This window comes from Mus pahari, chromosome 10, assembly GCF_900095145.1.
Source record: "Mus pahari chromosome 10, PAHARI_EIJ_v1.1, whole genome shotgun sequence".
Taxonomy (NCBI): domain Eukaryota; kingdom Metazoa; phylum Chordata; class Mammalia; order Rodentia; family Muridae; genus Mus; species Mus pahari.
The window spans coordinates 116,801,431-116,807,150 of NC_034599.1; the positions used below are offsets into that span (position 1 = coordinate 116,801,431).

The 5,720-nt window shown below is 38.7% G+C and overlaps 1 protein-coding gene across 2 annotated transcripts in view; it reads left to right on the forward strand.

Annotated features, from left to right (window-relative positions):
• The first annotated feature begins 3,714 nt into the window (after positions 1-3,714).
• The window catches only part of Ccr2 (C-C motif chemokine receptor 2), an 11,590-nt gene continuing 9,584 nt past the window's right edge, over positions 3,715-5,720 (forward strand). Inside the window, exon 1 of one of the 2 annotated variants that reach the window (XM_021206981.1) lies at positions 3,715-3,945. The gene's annotated coding sequence lies outside the window, so the exon portion shown is untranslated. The remainder of the gene's footprint in view (positions 3,946-5,720) is intronic. The other variant, XM_029543477.1, reaches the window with a different exon arrangement.

A 5,720-nucleotide genomic window follows, 5' to 3' on the forward strand; every position in this document is an offset into this window, starting at 1 on the left:
TATTTCAATTTTTTATTAGATATTTTCTTCATTTACATTTCAAATGCTATCCTGAAAGTCCCCTATATCCTCCCCCCAACCCACCCACTCCTGCTTCCTGGCCCTGGCATTCCCCTGTACTGGGGCATATAATCTTCAAAAGACCAAATGCCTCTCCTCCCATTGATGGCCTACTAGGCTATCCTCTGCTACAATTTTCAATAGATATTTTATAATTTTCTATTTATTCTTGAGTCACTTCATGGCAATTTGTTTTTAGCTACTGTTTATTTATTCTAGGTTATAAAATTTGTTGACATAAATCATATTTGCTCATAGTTTTTTTTCTTTCTTAAAGTTAGCAGCACATTCATCTGTTTTTAGTTTTCTGCATCTTCTGTCTTCTCAACTCAGAGACAGAGATAAAGGTTTGTCACTTTGTTGATATTTTAAAATAAACTTTTGCTTTCAAAATGTGTTGCTTCTGAAATAATGATACATGCCTGAACTGAAACTAAGAATGAGTTGTCTTCCACATTTGTGTACCTCTCTCTCCCTACCACATGTTTATGGTTCCTTCAAAATCATCACTATTGGACTTGAACTTCAGTTAGATGTGGTTAACCAGGGTCCATATCATTATTTTCATCACCTGCTGCCTATCTAGAGTTATGCTAGTAATGTCTACCAATTAGAATCTCTGCCACATCCATGTCTGGATGTTTTTTATTATGTAGCTGTACCCACAAAGAGTGCATTCTGAATTTTCCAGTGCCTCCTGTAGCATCATGGACCTCCCTGCAGCATGTCATAAACTACAGTGATGGCCATAAAACCAGACCCTAATGGTTTTCACCTTTATGCTAGTTTTACTCATCATGACTCAAGGAAAGATGCAGTGGCATAAGAATGTCATCCTTTCCCTCCCAACCTACTGTTGCCTAACCCTGTCAAACAGTATACTGTACCCTATCAATGCTAAGTCTTCCCAATGACAAGCTACTGCTAAGACATCTATACTGAGCTCCAGATCTAGCATAAAGCATGTGAACTACAAAAGGACAAGAAATTAGTTCCTTAACACTGGTCTGTACAAGTCCTATTAAGTCACTTGACACAGTTTTTCATTTGCAAGTAAAAAAGTAAAGTTTCTGACTTCACATCTTTCTTCTCAAAGCTTATTTGAATAAAAGAAATAGAAACATATAATCTGCTACCTTTATATTAAACTTAATTGAAACTTAATTACTACTTGAATGATCTTTTTTCTGATGTGTGTGTATATGCTTGGTGGGTACATGTATGCATATGTGGGTGTTTACACCTTGTGTGTGTGCACATGGAGGTAAGATGAAGATATCAGATGTCCTACTTTGTCTACTTTATCCTCTTGAGACAGGGTCTTTCACTGAACCTGGAGCTAGGATGACAACCAGCAAGCCCTAGCTATCCCTCAGTCACCATACCTCACTCTGCCAGGGTCGTATGACCATGACTAGCTTGTGGGATGAATATTTGAATCCAGATGATTACACTTGCTCAGAAAATGCTTTTATCTGCTGAACATTCTCCCCAATCCCTCATTTCTATTTTTGATTATGTAGTCTTATCTATTCTTCATTCATCTGGGCACTTTTCATGATCTTAGAAAAGATCTTAGGAAAAAAAATCCTTTACGAGAAACTGGAGTTGCTAGCCTTTCTTGTTTTGACTTTCTATGTCTTGTTGTCTTGATTTATTATTTGGCACAAAGGCTTTCAAAATCATGTGTATTTTTTTAAGACGACAAAAACAAAGAAATGACAAAATATAATAACTGCTTTATCTATATGTATCTTATTAGTCCAGATCATGTGTGACTAAAGTATTTAAGGTGTAAAATCCTAAAACTCACTAGCTTATTTTAGTAGGTCACAGGAAGCACATAAACCATAAAAACCACAGTGAACCCAAATCATCTCTGATGAAAAGAGGCAAGAATGTTTGTATTCTTAAAGTACCAACTGAAAAAAACTATCACAGAAAAGTAAGGAAGTTACAAAGGACATCATCAAAGTGCCTTCAAAGTATTAATAAGCCTTTCTTGTTTTGCTATCACTTCTCTGGACATATCTCCACATTTTCATTTGGTTGTGTCTTGCCATATATGAATGGCAGAGAGACGGGTTTTAATACCAACTTAACTTTCAGTTTGAATGGTTTAACCTCCAACAGGGTTCAAATGAATCCTTTTATGTCACTTGAGAGAACTTAACCTTCAGAATGATAATCAACATGATTTTAAACATCTTGTATCCAGTGTCAGTCATCTTACAGCATTTGGAGGAGCACAAATGATTTTCATTTCATTGGTTTTCAGATGACTTGAGATGATCTCCATTCTACTCCAGGCAACCTGAAGCGCCAAAGCCATGCCTTTGATGGGATACTGCTTAGCTAGCATGTGTTTTGGATATAATGTTGTGAGGAGGTATCCTTTGTGGGTCATGCCAAGATGTGTCCTGAAGAGATTATGCCATGAAACAGATCTTGTATAAAAAAAAAAGGTTTACTGAAGGAGGGGAGAGGAGAGGAAACTTATAGAGCCAGACAAGTGGACAGAGAAGAGAGAGAGTCATGGGGCAGAGAGAGGAGGCAGAGATGGGCAGGAAGGGGACACATGAAGAGCACACAGAGAGGGAACTCCAAGAACAGAAAGAGAGCTAGTGAGGTGGTTGGGTCCTTTCATCCACTGCACACCTGACAGCATCTAGATCCCTGAGAGCAGTCCACTGGAATTTCCTGTATAGTAACAGCAGGTATACCAGAGCTGTGAGGTGGTGATGTACTTTCTTTAAAGAATACCCAAAGGCTACATCACACACATCTTCCAACCTAAAAATCCTGAAAAATTTGAACTCATTGCTGGCAGATAGATATGAAGTTTTCATACTCACACAAAAGCATCCTTTCTGTTTTCCTTATGCAGATAAAGATTTTAAGGTGTAAATTCTCAAAAATTTGACCATTTGGATAGTGTAAGTGAGATGAAGGTGGTAAGAACATCTCATGGTTTCCTAAGATCCACTCTGAGTTCCCAGTGTAAATCTTTCCTTCATTAGAAAGCTTTAATTTTTTCAATTTTTTTAAAGATATTTTCTTCATTTACATTTCAAATGCTATCCCGAAAGTCCCCTATACCCTCCCACCCCCCTACCCTGCTCCCCTACCCATCCACTCCTACTTCTTGGGCCTGGTTTTCCCCTGTACTAGGGCATATAAAGTTTGTAAGACCAAGGGCCCTCTCTTCCTAATGATGGCAAATACAGAAGTGGATGCTCACAGTTATCTGTTGGATGGAACACAGGGCCCCCAATGGAGGAGCTAGAGAAAGAACCCAGAGAGCTGAAGGGGTCTGCAACCCTATAGGTGGAACAACGATAAGAAAGTTTTATTTAAGCAAGATTTGTAACCAGATTCCAATTCACAACACTTTGAAAGCAACACACAAGTCTTAGTGAAACCTCTCTGCGTTTTATTCAATATGAACTATGGCCTCATTAGTATTTATTCTCTGGGGAGTAATAGGTTCTATTGTACTTGGGTTATGCCAATTAACATAGAGAAGAGAACAGAGAATGGAAAAGCTATGAAAGACTTATAAGACAAAGAAGCCCTGAGCTGAAATACACTGAAGCAGGGGGATGGGGCGTGGCTAACTCACACTCAGAATTGCATAAGCAAAATTTCAAAATTAATCCTGTAGAGACCTCAGCCCAGCATATAACACTCCTGGCTGGAAAAGAAGAACTGTAGATCTTTGTTTTTTTTTTTTTTCTTCAAATCTTTACCATCACTTGCTCTTTTATCTCCGCCTTCTCTTTCTGCAGGAAACTTTATTTCCTACTTCTGCATACCAGTTTGTACCTCCAGATCTGTTACTGAGAAGCCTGAGATACCAGTGCCATCATAAAGAAGCCATACCTGGTGAGTTGTGATTTTTTCCACGACTTTATGCATCTCCAAGCTTGAGGTGCAGGGCACTAGGGAGACAGCCTGAGGTATTGTACAGCCTGTGCACCTGAGGCAATGATCAAGATTTGGGGAGAGAAGAGAGTGTAATGTGCACCAAGAAACATTAGAAAGACCCTAGTGGCAGTGTGGAAATGAGGGTGTTGCTGGGTGGGACCATTCTTTTGGGATCAGATGATAAAAGGGGACAATGAAGGAAGGAAAGGCACTCTGCCTCATCATCTTCTAGACATTCACAGGCTTGTTCTGTCTCTCTTAGCATGCAGAGGGTTTACATTTCTAGAACTTTATACCGTGAAATCTTTTACCTCTAGTTCATCTATGCCTTCTAAATTGGCTTTTGTCTCTCCTCAAGAGAACCACACAGACTGAAAAGATATCTCTCTTTCTCTCTCTCTCTCTCTCTCTCTCTCTCTCTCTCTCTCTCTCTCTCTCTCTCCCATTATCTCTTTTTCTTTCTTTTTGGAGGCAGCTTCCCTACAATCCTGGGTGATAGCTATGTCTTAAAGCCCAAAGCGATGCTCAGGCCAGTACTTTCCAGACTGCTTGGTAGTAGGAACTAAGTGCTGACTATGTGTCATAGGGTTAGATGAATTAACATTTACCTATATTTTTCCATAACAGCTGGAACTTCAGAACAGACCAGAACTTAGCACCATGTAATCTTTAGGTACATGCATTTTCTTCCTTATTTTCATCAAAGATCTCATTTAGTTTTTGCAGTCTAGTGATAAGACTCAGTGATGTGAAATGCAAGCTTCATTTGGCTATCACTTAAGGGATGGAAAAAGTACTGTGATATATAGATGGATGAAAACATATTTATAGTTGATATCAGGAAAAAACAGTCTTAACAATCTAATCTAATGATGTTACATATTATGATCTTATAGTTATTATAGACTTTTGAGCACTCTTTCAGTGAACATTTACTGTCCATTCTTTTCACCAGATGAAATTATAAGTCAGAGATTAACAACATTGCTACTCCTTAACCTCAGAGGGGTGCATGGTATGTAAAAGATACCATGATAAGTGGTTACTTAGATTCACAAGAGCAGAGTGATTTGTCAGAGGGTGCAGATTAGGCTTCACAAGAGAAAGGGAGTTTAAGCAGGAGGTAGAATGAAGAGGAACCATTTTAGGTCAAGAGACCAGAACAGAGTAAATCACTAAGGCATAAAGGAAGTGGTGAGTTTGGAGGAAATGGAGAGAAGACGGTTGTGGGTGTGCACAGGACTGGGAATGTGAGAGCAGATCAACCACTATGAAGTCCCACCACATCCCAGTCCTGTGGCTATTGGGGGTTTCAGGCTGAGGAGTACGTATGCAGTGTTAATTGTTGGGGCAGACAGAATGAGAGTGGAGGAGAGATCAATAGGAAATGAATAGCAGGTGAGACAAAAAATTGGCAGCCCATAGAAGGCAGCGAGGGTGAATTTGAAAAGAATGTAGGGGTAGAATTCCTATGGCACAATTCTAACACAGAACATTCATCTGTAGCACATGATGAGCCCTCACCTCAGGTGGACCTCATAGCAACTTAGGGAGTTTCTATACAGGAAAACAGATGCTTGACTTTATATTACTCAGCTTTCGTGTTAGAGGCAGGAGTTTTTTATCTTTGAGCTTATTTTATTTATTTATTTATTTATTTATTTATTTATTTATTTATTTATTTATTTATTTATTTATTTATTTATTTATTTGTGTGTGTGTGTGTGTGTGTG